This window comes from Vipera ursinii (assembly GCF_947247035.1).
Source record: "Vipera ursinii genome assembly, chromosome: 3".
Lineage (NCBI taxonomy): Eukaryota > Metazoa > Chordata > Lepidosauria > Squamata > Viperidae > Vipera > Vipera ursinii.
Genome location: NC_139516.1, coordinates 181,553,643 through 181,574,286, shown reverse-complemented (window position 1 = coordinate 181,574,286; position 20,644 = coordinate 181,553,643). Strand labels below are relative to the sequence as shown.

The 20,644-nt window shown below is 39.7% G+C and overlaps 1 protein-coding gene across 1 annotated transcript in view; it reads right to left on the bottom strand.

Moving 5' to 3' along the window:
• Positions 1–11,288, bottom strand: part of ZFHX4 (zinc finger homeobox 4) — a 210,863-nt gene extending 199,575 nt beyond the window's left edge. Inside the window, exon 1 of the mRNA XM_083359811.1 lies at positions 11,009–11,288. The gene's annotated coding sequence lies outside the window, so the exon portion shown is untranslated. The remainder of the gene's footprint in view (positions 1–11,008) is intronic.
• Positions 11,289–20,644: the final 9,356 nt, after the last annotated feature.

Sequence of the window (20,644 nt, the reverse complement as noted above, 5' to 3'; positions counted from 1 at the left end):
TACAATTTTTCCCTCTTGAAGTCTTTTCAGCAAAAGTATTCTTTTACCTCCTACAATTAACAAATAATGGCATATTATTTACCATCTAGATCAGTTTAAAATAATGTGATTCCTGTAATATCTGGATAAGAATGTTACTGGAAACCATGATTTGTCCTTCTTAATAATATTTCTATATTTAAAATCTCTAAAATCTTCAGAGAGGTTTTCTTTTAAATAATTAGTTGGTACAATGCTAACATGTTAAAGGTAATTATAATGTACACTATGATGGCTAGAAAACGTTTTTATCCACCTTATGATGTTGACAATGCAGCATTTAAAAATACATTTTGATTAAGGTGCAACTTTATAAAGAACCAATACTTTGCATTTGATGTTATACATCTTAAACTATTGAGTTGGTTACAGTATGGGAAATAAACAACCAAATTTAATGTTATCATAATTACTTCCCAAATGGTTATTTGTATGAAAACAGTTTCATCAGTCCTGTTATTTTGAAAACATTAACAGGATTTGGGCCAATGAGAAACTGAATAGTGCATATCAAGGAAATATAAGGAAAGTTGCAACTACTATGGCAGATTAAACTATATATTCTACTATAGTATTTTTACTTTTTTTCAGTCACGGTAGGCGGACTAGACAATTAAATACTTATCTAAATTAGGAAGTTCCAATTCAGTGGTTAATGGAAAAATAAGAGTAACAGGATCAAAACTGAATAGATAAAACAATCCTTGGAATATAATTGAACTGGAAAAAAAAGCCATGACACTATTTTTTAAAAAGGAAAAGGTGAAAGGTCAGTCACAATGAAAATTATACTGCACTTTCACCTAAATTTAGTACTCAACAGAACAGTTCTGGAAAACTTCTGGTAAAGTTTGGTTTTCTCTAATGTTCTGAGATTTTTTTGTATCTTTACCTTTAACTTAAACAGGAAATTTCTGCTTTGAAGTCTTGAAGCAGGTAACAGCATAGGCTGAGACTGACAGATTTTGTCTGGGGCAGGTCTTTTGAATTTCAGAGTAATCAGGATTGCCAAACTGAAATGGGTACAGTTCTCTCATATTTTTTTTCTTAAACTTTAAAACCATTACAAGCTAATTTTACTAGGGTCACAAGTATGAACTAGCATTGAAGTCACCAAAAATAGTTTAGATCCTAGTTAATAATGCAAAATGTTTTGCTTACAATGATTTTTTATCTTAAATTTGTTTTTAACTAGAACAAGGTTCCCCAACTGATGTAATGGCATAGATTTAAAGTAAGCAAATGTTGTTGTGTATGTTTGGTGTTTACATTTTTAAGTCTATAGGAAATAATTTTCTATATAGTATGGATATTATTGCTTTATTATTATATTGTTACTTATGCATGCATATTATGTTTTTCAGACATAAATTAATAATGAATAATGAGGGTAAAATATGAACATATCCCCAAATGATAGAACTCTTTGTCTTGTTTTACAAATACATTCTACTGCTGCCATCTATGTGACAAAACTGTTTCAACAATGGTATAATATGTACATTGATCTAATATATTAAACAAATAACCAAACCATGTCAGAATCTAAAAACTGACTACGTTTCCCAGCACTGCCATTACATCTTGAACTATTCAAATGAACCAAAATTGGTTTTTCTAGCAATGAACAAGTTGTACAAATCCACTAAATCAAACCCAAACAGAACCATGTGTGTGTGTCGGAGTGGGGGAGGGATGTTGGTGGTGTTTTTTAATGGCTACTTACTGGCATGCAGACCAATGGAAAGTCCCTATTTTAATCTGCAATCCAATATATAAGACCAGGAAGATAAGCAAGAAAAAAGGTAGAGGGCAACATTTTGAATCACTGAAGAACCATTTTTGCAGGCTGCACTTCATATTCAGGCTCCATAAATCTTGCAGTTGTTCCTGAAACTTTTAATTTAAACCCTCCAATGTTAAACAGGGTTTAACAGGGTTTAACATTGCTCTATGCAGAACTGTTTGTCAAGAAGAGACTTATGAGGAGATTAAGTCTTGCAGGTCCTAGACAACAGACAGCATACTGTAGCAATCTACCAGCATCAAACTCAGAGGCATGAGATTAAGAATGGGAATCTGAAAATATGGTAAAGGATGGCACATTGGTGATATAAATTTTCACTGTACACTTGCTAATCCTGTTCCTTTTTTAAAATTGAGCTAATGCTCCATTGTTGAAATATATATTTTCCGGTGTTCCTTGTTTTTGTCACTTTTCCTGATGTTCCAAATACAAAACATAATGTTTTATGTCAAGTGCATTTAGTCATCAAATTTCAAAATAAAATATTAATATTAATCACTTAGCTACATGTACATCATGAGCTTTTTTCCCTCCATTTTTCATTCATAAGCAAAAAGTGAACCATGTTGACTGTATCAACGTTTTACTATACTAAAAGAAAAAGCCAATTAAAATGTCACTTAGCTTTAATTCAAACCATACTCAAACAAAATATATGACTTGATTCTTTGATAATATCTTTCCTACAAGATGTTTATAATGGAAGTAAATCTTTATTGTTTTATTTTAAAAAAATATCAAGATTTTTACTATAAAAATTGGTTTCTCCTGTGTCTGGTCTGTTAGATAAGGCAATTGCCTCTTAGAAACTGTCACGTGCTTCAGTCTAAGCCTATAATACTTACAGTATTGACCTGTATTCATGGAAGTTTATACAGTCCAATCAGATCAATGCTACAAATATAATTTGTTTTAAAAAAAGAAGTAACTTTCAGACAACTTCTAGGCACTTTAACGCAGACACCATACTTTAAATTTTTTTTTTTGTTACAACATCTTTGGGACTCCATGCATATTATAAAAATACCTTAAAATGGTAACATTATTTCACTCATAAAATTGAGATCAGCCATTCCTAAATAGAATTCTAACCTTTTTTAAAAACTTCCACTAGACTGTTCATAGCATTCCAAACATTTAGAATAGCAAACTTATAACAAAGGAGAAACAAAAAAGGACTTATGAGAACACTAGAATTACAAAATCAGAGAACATGCCAATTAAACAAGACCTACATCCATAGTAATGGGCATATACTAAATCTGTTTCTGTATTCAAAAGAAGTGGGCATTTATTTTCTGTAAGGCTATGAAACTTTGCCAGGTTATATGGTTTATACAGCCTCTATTCCCATTCAGTTGTTAAATCAGAAAGACTATAAATCGAAGCATAGTAAGAATCTGGTCATCAGGACCATTTCCTCAGATTTTCATAGTAGAATTCTTACACAATAACAGAAATCCATGTGTAACAACATCCTAAATCACAAGCTGTCAAATCTAGAACACCAATCTAGAACAAAAATGTCATGCAACAAATTATCACTGTTTTAAATAGACTTATCTAAATATAGATACAGTCTGACTCTCTACCTAAGCATACACAGACTGCAGCTTAGGTTTCCGCTTGTTTTACACAATACAAGTCATATAAACTAACATTAATCCATGCATTATTCAGTTATGCGTGGTTTAAAAATGCAACTTAGAACACATGTTGCTTACTTAAAAAAATAAATTCATTTGGTTTTACACTAGCAAATTTAACTTTTTCAAAGTTTTTCATAGCTTTTCTTTTTTGTATTATATATCTTTTATAGTATATATAAAATTCACTATTATTTTGAAGGATATGTATGAACAAATACAAATTTGCAAAGTTATAAAAAATATCTGGCATCAATCTACAATATCACACTTTAATGACTCACATAACTAGCTTTTTTGCGTACAGTTTCCTACTGAGCTGTCAACTGCCAATCATTTACAAATATTTACTTATTTATTTTGCAATATGCACAGCCTACCATACAAACTGCATACAAGACTCACATTGCAAACACATATGTATAAACTATATGAATAAACACAAACACCAAATTAGTACATGGCTGATTCAAATGATTTCCCTCCCCTATACAGTAATGGCTTCATTAAAAAAAATTACACTAACCTGAAAAGCAGAAAAGATACTTGGCATGCAAACAGATCTTTATTTCTCCATATTGCATCTGACTTTCCTTATAGAACCAATTGTTATTTTCATCTGCTCATGCTGCAATTCTATAGCTCCTTGCTTGATAGTAAATTCCATTGAATTCAATAGGGCTTACTTTAGTAGACATTCATAGTCTTACACAATAAATGTATTTTAACTGTCTCAGTTACAGTTGAGAGCATATAATTAGGCACACAGATCACATTGTCAACAGCTAACCAATTACATTCCTACCTTTAGGCCTCTTCCTGGTCCGTTTAAGTCTATAGATATTTTATTACTAAATTTGATAGGAGTATGGACTGGGTATTTAGTAATGACTTATGAGCCCAGTGTTTACATATTAAAAACTGAAATCTAAAGCATGCCATCAATGACACTTACTGCATTCAAATTTCTATTTAAATTCTATTTTGTGTTATCACTATAGTAGCATCAAACTCGTAAATGTTACTATTGTACACTAGAAATAAATGTTTTCTACTCTTGCATAGTTCACAGGGTCAAGGTCTATTTTTTCAACACCAACAAAATAAAACACCATCAATTAAAAGAGCTAAAACTATACCTTATGAATAGCACATTCAAAAGCTAAGCTTCCAACTACCTGACCTCCATTTATTTTTCTTGCTTGATTTTTTTTTAAAAAAACTCTTCTTCTCACAAAACACAGCAGATTCAATACCCAATAGTCAATACCTGATTAGCCTGTAGTATTTCTATGGTATACAAACCTGGATCTATCCTCTTCTAGCTGCATCATTACATACATATTCATCAGCCTGATGATGAAAATTCAAGGCATTTTTATAAAGTTGCTGAAATCTGAGCTTCTGCTTGTTTTCTCAAGTCTTGGACAAACATAACTTTAGGGTGAGCTGAGCAGAGGAGAGAGAAAGAGAAGCTTGCATTTCCCTCTTCCTTTCATCTTAGTCATTCAGTCAACCATTCAGTGCCCCATTCAGCAGAGCTTTTCATTATGCAAAAAAATGCTAATCCTTTCCGATGCTTTCACACTTCTATAAACCCCCATTCCTTCCACTGAAAAGCAATTATATCAGTTTACCTTTCTGTCAAAAACAGGATTAATATTCCAAAACCTGAATCTCTTTTGTTTTTCTATCTTTTGCTTGAGGAAACCAGAGATTAATAGGGGACATTCTCCTTAGAGCCAGAATGCATTATTTTAAATATGATTCTGTTAAGCCAGGAAAGAAAAGGGGAGAGATGAGGAGAAAGGGGGGGGGCTTTAGTTGCTGCGGAAACTCCTTTCTATGGCAGAACTGACCTTCTCTTTCCCGAGGCTTGAATAGAATGAGCCTCACTCTGGTCTATTAATCAGAAACAAATTATGAAAGAATGTAGCTGGACTGGTTGACACTATCCTGTCTTGGGAGACTCAGTAACAGCGTAGTAACAATGTCCTCTTCATGGGTAATGAACAGCCATGACAAATGGGGCTGAGAAACTATTTATTTGCATATGCAAATTATCACACAAAGGAAACATGTACAAACAAGTGTCATTGTAAGGTGGATTAGGCAAACAGCATTTTCTTTTTAAGACATTCTATACCCCAGAACATTAGTCAGCACAATTAAACCAGTCTCCATGGAGACTAATGAAATTTCACCATGGTATGAGTTAAATTAGATAGCTAGTTATGTGTTTCCCCAAACCAACTTGAAATCCATTATTGTCTCAGACAATACGGCAATTGTCCCAGACTGATCTATGCCAGTTCAACAAGCTCCGGAGTTGACAATTTGCATATGTTAATATAATTAAGCACTAATTATATGAAATCTGTACATCTTCAGCACACACTTTCCCTGGGCATTTTTCAATTTGAACCTGGGCCAAGACTTTAACCCTTTGAATTATCTGGAAGAAGGAAACCATGCCTTGTGGGTACAGCCCCAAGGCAGATGCAGGAAAGCCTCTTCTTTTCTAAATGCAGGGCTTAACCTGACTTTTCCTATTTCCATCCACAAAGTCAAATTTTATTTTAAAAAATGCTACCCAGTCACTACAATCTTGCTTCAAAGCTTACTAAAATATTTAACATTCTGCTAAATAAAAGGGTTGCAGATTCATTCAATGTCAAGTTTGAAATTGTCATACACACACACACACACAAATCTAGACTGATGTCAATGCTATGACAGCAATAAAAAAGGAATGAGGACAGGAAAAAAAGAGCAACCAGGAACTAATGAGCTTTACATAAATATATGCTGAAGCAATTAAGCAGTGTTAATTACTATGACAGCAGTTAATTGAATATAATTAGATATTTTAAGCCACTGACTATTGCACAGTTAAGATTAATTTTATTGAGATTAATTGTAAATAAGAGTAGATTAACCGTGTTTTGACAGTCAGGCAGAAGAGCAGGAATCAGATATTCCCTCTAAAAAACCCCCGATATATTATTTTAATGTCACACCTCAGAAACATCTCCTCAATAAAAATGACTTTTCAAAACCTAACAGACAGGAAGCTTGAAGAAAAGCAAACAGCTTACAGAGATTAAAGAGTCTTTTGTCCCTTTTTCATATGTATTTTTTTAAAAGATCAAATTAAGTAAGTCTGGTATACATTTTTTTAGGAAGGAACATTTCACACCGAATGGAAAAAATGCTCTATCGCAGACAAAATCCATGCAGCTGTGCGGAACTCAGCCCAGATGGTCTGAAGCTATAAAATACCATCAAAATGATAGAGCTAAGGGCCTTTCCAAAATGTGATAAAGTCGCAACCTTGTGTGTGACCTAAATTTTCACCCATCTATAGCTTCTTCCTTGATCCTTTTTCAATCTAATCATAAATATTCAAAAGACCTCTTTTAATGCAACACCACCAATGCACAGCCACTTTAAAAGGCTAATGTCGTACTAAAAGGTCCCTTTGTTAATTAATACGATACAACTAATATCACTCAGGCACAATAGCAGACTTTTTTATATCACTTAGCTTAATTCACTTAAAATCTTATTTTTAGACAGTCTTCAAAGATCTAAAGAATATTCACTGCAAAATAATCCAAGCATGCTATTGGAAAAAGCATCAGAATGCTAACAAATCACAAACAAGCAAAGAGCCTCAATTGATTCCAGAATAAATCAATAAGGGATTAACACAATATTTTTAAAGCAGTACAATGTATATATCATATAAATGAATATATCATACAAATGTATATATTCAATACCTTATTATCTCTATATTGAAAAAAGGCTTTACAGTATTGCGCATGTCCCTATATTGACTATCAACTTCTTTTCCATGCCTTTAGTCTTTTAAAACAAAAATCCCAAAATGGTATGTGAAACAAGGCTACAACAAGCCATTCTGCAGTGAAGGATTTTAAATCATCCAGCCTCTTCTAATAGACTTGAGACTTATTGAGGTAGAAACCATAAAAAATGAAGAAGGGAAATTTAATCCCTGAAATATTGATTTGCACATTAATATCATATAGGCAGAGGGCAATTTGGCTTCATGGAAATGACACATTGTCGACCCTTGCTGAAGTCAGAGCCAATCTAACTGCTGAACATGTCTGAATCTCAAGAGTTATTAAGGGCTTCCCTTCTTGCCTATATGACTTTTCTCCAGCCTACCAATGCAATCTTAAATGTATTATCTTTAAGAAATAATTGTAAAACCTCAGGGGTTTTCCAGTTAATGGAAGGAAGGCTAAACCACATCAGATTCTGAAATGCAACATTAAACCCTTGCAATCAACAAAACCACCTCAATTCTCATCCATCCAGTGCAGGATCTAATACTGTTATTAGAGATAATCAAATTTCATTGTGTAAATTTAGGCTCATGGTCAGAGTGGAAGCAGTAAATTCTGCAATATTAAACAGTGATTTTCTCAGCACTTCTTTACATAGTCCCTGATGATGAACAATAAAATATTTTGCTATAGAAGCACAACCTTGTATCTATTTTAAAAAATTCAAAGGATGCATACTTTTTCTTACCACTTACATTTTTAGAAAACAAGCTAATATCATTCTTAAACCTACCAAGCAGGTACTACCACTACTATTACTGTGACTTATACAGATGGTTTATTTGACCTTTCTTTGTTCTTTGAATAGATTTCATTTTTGAAGATTTATGACCATTGCCTTCTATTTAATTGACCTTATATGTTCATTCCCATAAGAAGGAAAACTGAATACATGTTTGCCTTCTAGAAAGCCTTCAAAGCCCAAAGCAATGCCAATGGGATGCTACAGCCACAGAGTATAGATCCTGGAGTATGAATATTCAGCTAGGCTCACTGAATAATCTGAGGGAGCCTCTGCACTCAAGCCAGGTGCAAAAGGTTAAAACAGCTGGCTAGCCATCTTTCATCTTGGTATGCCTTCCCACTGTTTGAAACTGTCTCACGGTCCTCCCCACAAGCAGACAGTCCTCCCCACAACTATTTTACACACACACACACACACACACACAGAGAGAGAGAGAGAGAGAGAGAGAGAGAGAGAGAAACACAGAGAGAGCTCCAGTTGTATTCTTTCTCTAAAATTTTACTGCAAAAAAGGAAACTTTCAAAGTCCAAAGTATGAAACAAAATGATTATATTTAAACAGTCACTCCCCCCCCCTTTCTAACCCTTCAGCCCTGTTCACTTGTAGTATTTCCATTTTTCCCCTTTCCTTTCTGGCTTTCCAAAAGCAAAGTCCCTTCTCCCTGTCAGCTTTGTCAGTAAATAGAAAGTAAAACAAGGGTTGATGGCACTGAGAGTGTTACATACCCAGGCTGTGTTTTTGCATTGCTCTCAATGGAAGCGATCGATGCCCATGTCACAGTGGTGTTCCCAATCGCAGCCAAGTGTCTGCCTCAACCTAACCAACAACAGGCAGGGCTTCCAAGGCTGCTGCTCACTACCTCTTCCTTTCATCCATCCACTTAGACATCCACCAAACTCCCAAAGACAGAATAAACTATCATCTGCTCTTCAATCACGGCTCTTAAGGATCCAGCCACTGGAAATCCTTCCAAAGGGGAATCAAAATTTCAAATATACATATAAGAGAGATTTATCCAACCTTCAAAATCATCAACCCTCCTCTCTCTCCCTTTTAATTTTTTTTTCCTTCTGCCTTTCTCTCTCTCTCTCTTTTCCAGCTACCTGATCCTTGATTAAAATGGAACAGGGTTAATAATAATATGAAAAAGGCGATGAGAATGAAGGAGAGGAAATGCAACTGTCAGATACAGGAACAGTCAGACTTCCTGCCTGACCCTGCGGGGTCTGCCTCAATGTAAATCCACCATCTTTCTGCCTGGCAAGTTGTCTTTTGGTTGAACTGATATTTTTTTTTTGGTGGTAGTGGTGGTGGGGAGGGCGGGAGGGGGGGTGTAATGTTTGCGATGTATGCCTTGGTACCTAAGGTGGAAGAAGAGGAGGAGGAGGAGAACAGGAGGAGGAGGAGGAGGAGGAGGGTGTGTGTTTTACTGAATGGAAGCGAAAAAGCCTCCTCGGGACGGCGCGAAGGCTGAATCCGGCTGGCTGAGCCTCTTCTCTCGGCTGGGCCCAGTGCCCCGAGCAGCCGAAGACCCCGAGACCCCCTCCCCCTCCAGCTGGCAGGTAACAAAAGGAACACAGCAACGTCGGTTTGGGGGGCGAGGGGTACGGCTGGGGAGCAGGAGGGAAGGGACGGGGGGGGGGCCCACCGGGGCCGCAAAGTTTCCGATCCCCATGTTTACAGGCTCGGAGGGCAAGGCTGCAAGGCAGGCGGGGGACGCCGAGACGCGCCTGCCTCAGCCGCCGCCGCCGCCGCCGCGCGAAGGGATGTATATCCGCGTAAAGCAGCTTCGGCGCCGCTGCATTACAGACCGAGAGAAGTACTCGTCGCACACTCCGCACGACACAGAAAAAGATTGTAATATATATAGATATAGATAGATAGATAGATATAATATTATATTATATTGTATTTCTTTGACTCAAATCCGATTAAAATAACCTAACGCCGGAGCCTCAGGCGGGAGAGAGAAAGGGAGGAAGGCACGGAAGCCAGCAACGGAGGGCGCCGGCTGCCTTTTCACAAAGGGAAGAATCTTCCCTAGCCCAGCAGTCCCTCCGGCGAGCCTGGCAGCCTGGTCCGGTCAGTTTCAGGAAGCCGCTCGCTAGAAACTGGCGCCCCGGGAAAGCCACCAGCCGCTCCTCTAGCGGGCTTGTCTCTCTGGCTGCCTGCTACGGCGAAGAGCCGAGCCCGGCTGCTGCAAATGCCAGCACCCCACCTCGAAAGCACGCGCGCGCACCCCCGCCGAGACGGGGGGCCCCTCCGTCCCACCGGCACTTCCCCCCCCCCTCAGCACCAAAGCCAAATGCGAGCCCTGACCCCCAAAGCACCCCAAACTTCCCCCAGAGACATCGCGCTCCGGAATCAGGAGTTAAAAGGGTTGGGGGGGGGAGAGAGAGAGGGGGAAAAGGAACTGGCAAAGACTTTTGACAGCCGTGCCGTGGCTCAAATCAGCCCGTTTCCCAGATCGATTTTAAAAAGACACACACAATATAAAAATATTTTCTTCCACCAAACGTTAAAGATTCTTCAATTGATCCAAAAGTTACTATTTGGGGGAAAAAATGGATACCCCAACCCCACCCTCCCGAAATTTAAAAGAGAAGCCTCCTCCCATTAAAGAATCACCTAAAAATGAGAAAAGAGATAGAAAAGGGGGGGTGAGAAAGGGAGAGATAGAGAGGTTCAAGGGATGGGTGTGTGTGTGTGTGTGCGTGCGTTTGTGTGTGTGTGTGAGAAAGAGAGAGAGAGAGAGTGAGAGAGAGAAAGAGAGAGGCAGGCAGAGAGCGAGAGCGAAATATCAAAGATTGTGCAAGATCAGCTTGGAAAGATAATCGATACTCGACCTAAATTTAACACAAACTACTCAATAAAAGTTAAAGAAAAAACTTACTTTCCATTTCCCCTCGCAGTTCTTACTGGATCTTCGCCTCTCTGTTTTGTTTTGCTTTATTTACTTAACAGCTGATCACATCCAAGTAAACGACAGAAGGTTCATTAAAAATAATAATAAAAAAAATAATCCTCCAACTTTATTGGGTGAAAATAAAAATGAACAAGAAGTGGGGGCATGGAGCGGTCCTTTGGGGTCCGGGAGTCGTTAAAGCAAGTGGCGACCGCGGTCTCGCTGTTTGGTTGTGAAGGGGTTGGGAAAAGGAGGAAAGGAAATGAAAATCCGATATGTCTTTATTCTGCTAATTATTATCGTTTTAGCCCTGTTTAAAAAAATGGCTGATTAAGTTGAGTGCGCATGTCTTTGTGTGTCTATTCCCGATATGCACTCTGGGAATGAGAGAGAGAGAGAGAGAGAGAGAGAGAGCGAGCGGGGGGGGGGGAGAGAGAAAGAGAGAAGAGAGAGAGGTGTAATTAGCGAGGTGATCAACATTCTCCAGACTGCAAATGACGCGCAGCGCGGACTTACTGCCGCTGCTTGCTGGGGACTCGCAAGGACTGCGGGAGCCACACCACTGGCCCCTAAGCAGAAACTGGCAGTAGGAAAAGCAGCTTCACGGACACAAACACAAGTCTGCAAACTTCATTAGTAACACAGACACACACGCACGCACGCACACACACACACATACACACAAATAGATGGCTGGGGGAAATTAGAGAGAGAAAGTGAGCGAGCGAGAGAGAGACGGCAAGGGAGAGAGAACAGGCAGAGAGGAAGGAAAGAAGATTTGCTCTTCTTAACTGCTCAGGAATGTGAAAAGATATGGGTGCAAATTAATTATTCCTCCCACCAGGGAAGTTCTTTCTTTCTCTCTCTCTTGTCTCTCCCCCCCCCCATTCTTTTTTTTTTTAAGAAGAAAATATGCTTTGGATAATGAATGTGGAATGTGCCTCTGTATGGAAAGGAAGTAAGGCTAAGATGGAAATTTTTACTCTTTCAGCCTTAAAGAATAATTTACATATTATTGAGGCTTTATTTACACACACACACACATATACACACACGCACACCACTATATATACAATGGTACTGTGTCTAATAACTGTAGCGATGTATACATATTAAGATGTATGCATTATTGCACATACCTATAGCAGTTTAATGTCCCTAGGGTAATTGGTCCAACAGCTCAACAAAAGTAAATTTATAATAACAAACAGTATTTTTAATGTGTAATAGAAACAATAAACAGATTAAAAAAGCAAAAACTATTCTCAGCACATATGGTAGGACCATTAAAAAGAGAAATATTTCTGTTCCTGGGTTTGCTAAAGATATTGAAAGATATGAAAAAAGAGAATATAGGGGACAGTGCATAGATGCCACTATAAATAAGAATCTCTTAAAAATTTGCAAGGGATGGAGATTGCTTCTCATTTGAAAATCTAATTATCTTAACCTAATACTACAGATGTGATGTGAATATGAGTGACACTTTCATTAAAATATAATTAACTAAAACCAGAAATCGAGATACTTTTAAATATTCCCCACTGTAGATTTAAAAATCATGTCTATTCAAAGTGCATCCAAACACACCATGGGGACACCTGCCCCAGTCCAAATGATATTACAGAAAGAAAAAGTCCAGAAATACTGGCTACTAATACATATAAAATTATATTTATAATCTTAAAGTTCATATGCATGTGAAAATAACTTTCCAGTTGATGAGTCTCTATAATTCCTGGTTCCTGGGGTGCATTTTAAATTCTTAACTTAGGCCTTAAGAACTTAATACAACTGAAAGGTTTATCACTGCTTCTCATAAAAACAAGGTATAAATATGCTGTTTTTAGGGATCTTGTACCATCCGAAATACAGGAACCCCTGACAAAACCTAAAGTTAACTTTGAGAAGAAAATTTCCACCTGAATATAAATACATGCTTGGCAGCAAAGACATCACACAGGCCAAAGATAGGGAGGTGTGGTACAAAAAAGATATTAAGATCTTGGAAAATGGGGGATATATCCACTTAGACATCCAGTTCCTTATAGGCAACTTAAAATATAATGACATTTCCTAGGAAAGAGGGGAAAGCAAAGGCATCCTATTTTTTTAAAAACAATCTTTGCACTTAAGACATAGTTTTAATGACAGAACATCATAAGTGTTTTCTTATGGAGGGTCAGTTAATCTTGCTTGAGAATTAGACCTACTTCTCAATAAATAAAACTGTACATGATATGCACATAGATTGTGTATGCGTGTCATAAAGCTAGATTCAAAAGAAGGAAGTGACAGCCTCCTCCTTGTTTACAGAGAGGGACCACTGAAGCTAACAATACAGTTCCCAACCCCCATTTTCAGACATTTTTGGGATTATGGAAAATAAATCCCTGACTTGTTTTGAAATGGAAGGAAGAGTCAGGTTGCAGGATTCACTGAGCAGGCAGTCAAGGAGGTTTAAAGTATAGCAGCCCATTTCCTAACCCAGAAAACAATTAGATACAATCTGAAGATTTAGTCCCTCAGTAGAATTATTCTAGTTCCAACTCAAGTCAGAAAATTAAAACAGTTTGCATAGCAGAAGTATATGGAAACAACAACCATGATATTGCAAAAATTCTCTTTTAATAGATTCCATCTATTTTTAAAATATGTTTTTAGAAATTTCCATACCCAGTTGATCACGCAAGGCATATTTGATGCAAATGTCTTCCTTGCCCTCGTGGTACTATTGCTCCTTTTAAACCATGTTTTGGTGGGGGGTTTTCCTCTAGCTAAAGGGGTACCCATAGGAAATGAGGTGTTTTTTTCCTTTCCATGTTTTTGTTTCGCACCAACCTCACTCTTGAACCTCCTTTTCATCTATCTACTTTCAGCCCTCAGCTTTCCCTAAACCAGTAGAGCTCGAGATGGAAAAGGCACTCAGGGATCCTAACAGTTTAGAAGAAAGCCGGAGATTGCCACGTAGCTAGGAAAAAAAAATCGAAGGAGGTTAATTCCGAAAGGCAGCACAAGTTGTGTATGTGTGCGTGCGTGCGCGCGTGTGCGCGTGAAAACAGCGAAGTGCGTTTCGGGCAGAGCATGGGAATCAACCAGGAGCACCGTAGGGCTGGGAAGAAGGAGAGTTGGCTGTTTTGAGAGGATTCCCCTAAAAGCTCGGAGATCTTTTCAAGCCCTATTCCTTTTCGTTCCAGGCTGCTTGCTCAGCTGATCGCCCAAGACCTCCGCCTAACCCCTTAGTTCCTTTTTCTTTGGTCCCTACGGCACAGCTCCAAGGGAACCTCTTAGGGCAACCCACCCTGATACTTGCGTGTTGGGGGGTGGGGGTGGGTGAGTAGATTTTCCCCAAGGGGGGGGGAATAGCATGATCTTCCAAGCAGGACGAAAGAGAGAGTTAATGACGTTGTGTTTCACATGTGTGGGAAAACAGGCCATCCGATTTTGGATGCCACCCCCACGCCCCTGAGCGAAACAGACTTTGAGCAAGGGTATAAGAGCCAGCTCTGGCCACTCATTCTTTCAGACAAAGAGCGTGCCAAGGCAGCCGAGAGACTTTTGTGCCGCATCTCCAAAACCTGTGCTAGGGACGTACAGGGCCAGGAGGAGGATATACATAATTACAATCTCCTCTCTTTTTAATAACCCGACATAATTCCCTAATAAATGGCGGGCCTCCCCCCCCCTTCCCTCTCTCGCCCAAGGGAAAGACAATCCGTGCCTTTTGAAAGCGTCCCTTAAGTCTATAGATGAGCTCAGTTTGAAACGAGGTATTACAAGATCTCAGTGTTAGAGACCCCTTTATCTAAGCTACAGACACTTTCAGATCCCGAGACCCCCCTCCTTCCTCTGCCTTTTTGTTATCTCTTTTCCTCCCGGGGGCTATTTGACAAAGGCAGTATGTTAACTAACATTTTTGTTTAACTCAGCAACTTTAAACCACACTTTAAAAAAAAACAAAACCGAGACCAGTTTTCAGGACCTTCCGGGAAGCAGGGAAGCCGACCCAGGGGCAAAACGTCGAGGATCGCCAGAGTGGTTTTCTGAAAAGCGCCCAACAACTCCGTAAAAACCTTTTAGCCCGGCGAAGAGCACGTCTTCGGAGCTTGGTGCTTCTTTCCAAGAAAACAGAGGCGTACCGTGAAGTCCCCGTCGCGGGTCTACGGCCCGGCATATCGGGGAAGTCACGGAGCGAGAGCTGGGCTGGAGAGTGGCCAGGCCAGTTCTACCAGGCCAGGCATCCCGATCCAGCTCAGCATGGGGGGGGGAGGGAGGGAGGGAGGGAGACCCCGGATCGGCACATGTATGCGTGTGCGTGTGTTGTCAGTAGCGGTTGCTTTTGAACCGCACCCCCCCCACACACACACACCCACCCAAAACACCCTCATCGCGACCTCCGTGCAAGGCAAGCTTCTCAGACAAGCTGGCTGGCGGTTTCTTCTCCTCTGCAGCTTAAAAGCAAAAAAAAAAAAAAGAGCTTCCTCAGCTGCTTCCCGGAGTCTCCGCAGGCTTTAAATACCCTGAACCTGAGCTCCTTGGCTTGGCTGGGGAAGGGAAAGCCGCGGGGGCGCGCGCGCGCTCTCTCTCTCTCCTCGCTTCCTTTCCCCTCGCCCAGCCACACGCCCCGGGAGCGGTGGGTGAAGGAGCTGGGCGCCCTCTGGTCTTCCGAGGTCAGCGCTTTGACAGGGCTGACCTGCCTCTCCTCCCGGCAACCGCCCTCGTCTTTATAAACACAAACAGCCGGGAGGACTAGCCGCCAACAATAGCAATTCCCCAACTTCACCGGCCTTTTGGCTCGCTAGCGTTCCGGCAAATCTCGGGCAAGGAGCGCTTCTCCACCAGCCCGTCCTTCCCCAGAAGCACTGGCCAGCCTTCCGGATGGGCCAGGAGAGCGGCTCATCTTCTCTGCGGAGTGGGCGGCGGGAAGAAGGGAAGGAGACAGAGGGAGGAAGAAAAAAAAAAGAACCAGGCGAAGAAAGCAACGGAAAAGAAAAGACTAAAATCACGAAAAGCGGGAGAAAGGGGGGTGGGGAGAGAGAAAGGGGACAGTCATAAGCCTCCCCATCCCTTAGTGAACATAAAAGAAAGTCCGTGGGTAGACAAACCCAATAGTTCGCAGTGGCAATAAAATAAGAGGCTTTTTTTTTGTTATTTGAGGCAATATGCTAAACTATCTCCACGGCAAACCGTGATTATAAAGTAACCCAACAAAAAGTTATTTTCGCCCAAGGAGCCAAGTCTTCCAAAGAAAACGTATAGATTTTACAACTAAATAAAAGCCACCACCTTTGCATTGTCCCTATAAACTACACATAAATTAAAACTACCGTTAAAAGGAAAGCCTCCAGCAAGCAACATCTGATCTGACTTACCGAAAAAAGAAGATAATTTAAACCATATTTAATTACAAAAGCAGTAACCGAAAAGTAAATCAATCAATGCTTTCTCTCCAAAATGTTATCCGCCAAGGTAGAGAAATGATCCTTCGTACAGTCCTGTTTCAAAAGGCTAGCTGAAACTCCAGTCTTGGAAGAACTGATTACGGGGTGTAAAAAAAAAAAACCCGGGGAAAATGGGGGCTCCCCAAAACTCTCAATGTTATAGAGATTTTGAAATTTTGGCTGAAAATAATGACAGTCGGAAAAGCTCGATGAAAAAGTTAAAAGAAAATATACCTCTAGAGGAAAAAGACCATCTCCTTGTCTTCTTTGTCTATCAGACTCCAGTTAAAGCATATGGAAAATCTTTTCAAAATGCCCAGATTTGGCACGTTGTCATTGCAAAGAGAGGAGTGCAGTGATGCTGTTATAGAAAATGGGAAATAAATTCAGGATTGGGTGCTGCCTCCTTCAATGCGGATTTATCTAAGTTTAATTTAATATTCCGCAATCACTGTATGATCGCATATAATTCACCAAGATTTTAAAGGGCTTTGCATAAATACGTGGACCTCGGGCATCAAGTCATGTAACCCGATTAGTTCTTCTTATTTATGGGTTCCCCCCCTCATTAGATGAACTTTAAATTGCAAGTGCAAATAATAAAAAAAGGATGGAATAACAGGGTTTGGAGAAGCAAACGATTATAGGAAGAACTGGCTTTAGAAAATTCACTCAAAACATAAAATCAAAAAGCACAAAACGGTTGTTTGTAAAACACTAAACCTTTAATCGATTTATTGGCATTCTGATCGATTAGATAAACGGAAATCCATGGCAAACATAAAGGCATTTAAAAACATTTCCCTCTAATTTCTAACAAAACTTTTATGTTCCGAGGAGGAAAAAAAAATTATCAAACGACTAACAGGAAATTCTTCAGATATCAAATTACGATAATAAAATTATTTCCACATGGAAAGGGATAATGACAATGATGATAGTAATTATAATAATGAATAATTCAACAGCCCTTTGACATATATAGAAAACCTGATTCAGAGCAGCTCGAGAGGAGCTAGTTTTAGGAGGAAAACAGTTTATTAAGAGAAATTGACTTGAAAACTGACATTTTCAACTAGACTGACAATTGTAGGGGAGATTGTTAAAGTTATGCTAATTTCCTCCCGCTATCAAAAGAGATTCCGGCCCATGTTCACCGAAAGCGTTGCCCTTTCAATCGAGTTACTATCTATTTGTAAAATAAGGATGTAAATACGCCAGCTCCATCTGAATTACAAGAACAAATATGTGCTTATATCGGAGTTTGGGAAAAAGTGGTTAAGACCAAAAATCGGTGCCTTCCCTCTAAATAATCCACCAATACGGCTCCACTCGCGCTTTCCAGGTCTGGGGAAGACAAGTCAGCATAATATATTTTGCGGTTTAAGTAAAAGAATAAAGATGAGGAGTTGCAAGCTCGGGCCAGGCAGCAATCGGAGCTCGTGGTATTCAGGCTGCGTGAAGAGGAAGTGTTGCTGTAACGGGTATTATGTTTATTTGATAAAGAAAATCAATGAAAGTGGTTGTAAAGTAGTTAGTGAGGCGTGTGTTTGGGACTCGGGTTGAATAGTGACTCCATCGGGCTGGTCGATCAGCTCTAAGAGCTCTGGAAATCTACCCTAACCCTCCGCCTCAGCTCATCCCTTCCTCACGCAGCCTCTGCTCATCTTACGAGTCCAGGGAACTTCCCTGGCAGACTCCGCCCTCGAGTCCTCCCCCCCCCGCCCAGTCTCTCCCTTCCAATTTCGTGCTGGCATCTTTGTCATCTCTCCCCCCTCCCCATTTTGCTGGGGCTGTAACTTTCCTCTTACCCCACCGGCCCCTATCATGATTCCTCCCCTTCTCCCCCCCCACGCCGCCGCTGCTTTCCTCCACCCTCCCAGCACCTATCTTCCCATTCCTCCGCTTTCTCATCTCTTCTGTCAGATTGTTCAGCGAGCCTCCTGGCTGAAGGGTTCATTTTCACCCCCAGCAGCCAAAGTTTCTTCTCTCGCCCTCCATCTGCCAAGTTTGGAAGTGGGAGTCCTGGAGGCACCACTTATGCTGGCAGCAAAAATTTGCTTTAAATGCAAATTTTTGACCAGCTCTAGGAATAATAGTAGAGTGCCTTTTAGCATGTGCAGAGTGCCTCTGTCCCCACTGAGAAACCACAAGAGTTAACTGTCAGTGTCCAGTTACCTTTCTCTTTCTAGCAATTGCGTGGGCGCACCCACAAATACAGTGTATGGTGAGCAGAATAAGAACTGGGCATCACTATTATTGTCAGCAGGATGACTTGGAAGTCAGCCCTGATGCTGGCTTTTAGGCAGATTTAATTGCAGCAAAATGTGTAGATATAGAACAAAGCCATGGTAAATGTATATGTGTGTCTGTTATTTGGCAGAGGTATATTGGGGGTGGGGAAAGGAGGGAGAGAGGACAGAAAGAAAAAAAAATCTTCTAAACATTAACAGATCCAAACTGTTAATGAGTCACAAATATTGAAAAGCATTGAAATCAGCCTATAAACCAGCTTGCAATATTTAAAAGAGCCTAATTCTTCAATATAACTGGATTTACTTAGATGTAAGCCCCAGTCTTTTCAATGGGATTGTTTTTCTTCCTGTACCATGTTTCCCAAATTGCAAATTACAATTATTTAAACATTCACCTGTCTCTCTCTCTCTCTCTCCTCCCTTCCCCTCTCCTTAACCCCCAAATAAATCTGAAATCATTCATTGGAATTTGCCATATATCCAATCTGTTTAAGATTAGTCTCTTGCCTTTCCAATTGTAATTTCTTGCACATCCATATGAAAGAGACTAAGGTGTCATCACTGGAGAGCTATTTTGGAACAAATTTCTGGAGAAGATAAATGACCTAAAGAATAGGTAGTTTTCTTTTGCAGTTTTTGCACAAAAAATCCACATTGTACCTATTTATACATTTTTGTTTTGCTCTGGTCCATCTTTCACAGGTGGGAATAAAAATACCTTTCAAGCTTTGTAGGCCTTGAATGCATGAACATTCTTTGCATATGCACATACATGTATACATACACACACATGGGGGGGGGAGAGAAAGAGAAAGAGGGAGAGAGAGAGAGAGAGAGAGAGAGAGAGAGAGAGAGAGAGAGAGAGAGAGAGAGAGATATTTTTGTGAGTGTGTGCTTAAACCACAGTTTTATTTCCCTTTCCACTATCAGCTTATATAAAAACACAGCCTGCAAACTTGCAAACTCCATGAAGTTCATTTCCACCTTCTGGTTTGAATTAGGAAGCCCATTATCTAGGCCCCTTTATCATCTCTTTCTCCGCCTTGTGGCCTCGTTAATAAAAAGGGCTTTGGTGTGGTCAATGTTACAACATGGCAGCTCTAAAAGAAGCATTTCATTTTGTAACTCGGTTCTATTTACTTACTCCACTTGATTTCTCTCTGCTTCACGTGTACACACAAACATACACCCAGAGACAACTCACGGAAACTCCTCTGCCTGTCTTTTCTTATTCCAGTTGCAGAATTTTGCTGCTCTTTAAGTTCAGGTAGGCTTGCCAGGTCTGGCTGAAGCAGGTTGAGAAAGACGGTCAGTATGAAATCTAGAGATGCCATTCAAATGTGGAGATGATGGTTAGGTATGGTGGGAAGGTGCTTGGTGTGTTCTGAATAAATTGGGGATGGGAAGTCAGATAATGTTGGATTGCAGATTTTTACACTGATACACTGGACAGATTAGAAGTCTTTCCTAGCACACTCCCAGTACATGAATACATGATGATCCACTGAAATATAATACTGTAACAGTTATTTTCTATGCCACCAATGGCACTCGTAGCTTTTCTTTAAATATGTGAAGGGCTCAGCAGAGAAAGGCTCTGGTGGACTACCAGAGGAGACAAAGAGGAGAATCTACTTGACTTTATAGGTGAAATGTAACTTAAAAGAGATCTGAAGAAAATGTTATATGGGACATATATTAGAATCTGTTTTAATGCCTGAGAAATAAATGTCTGGAAGTTTGCAAATGTCTATTCGGGTTAGACTTTCTATTGGACCTCTATGTTGCCTGTATTTGGATGAACTGCAAAATAGCAGTCTAATGTGTTGTGGGGATCCAGTTCCTACAGTTAGTTTCTGATCATTGTGAATGTAAAAATGGATTAATTGAATAAAGTGTGGTTCACTGAACAATAGATAAGTATGCTG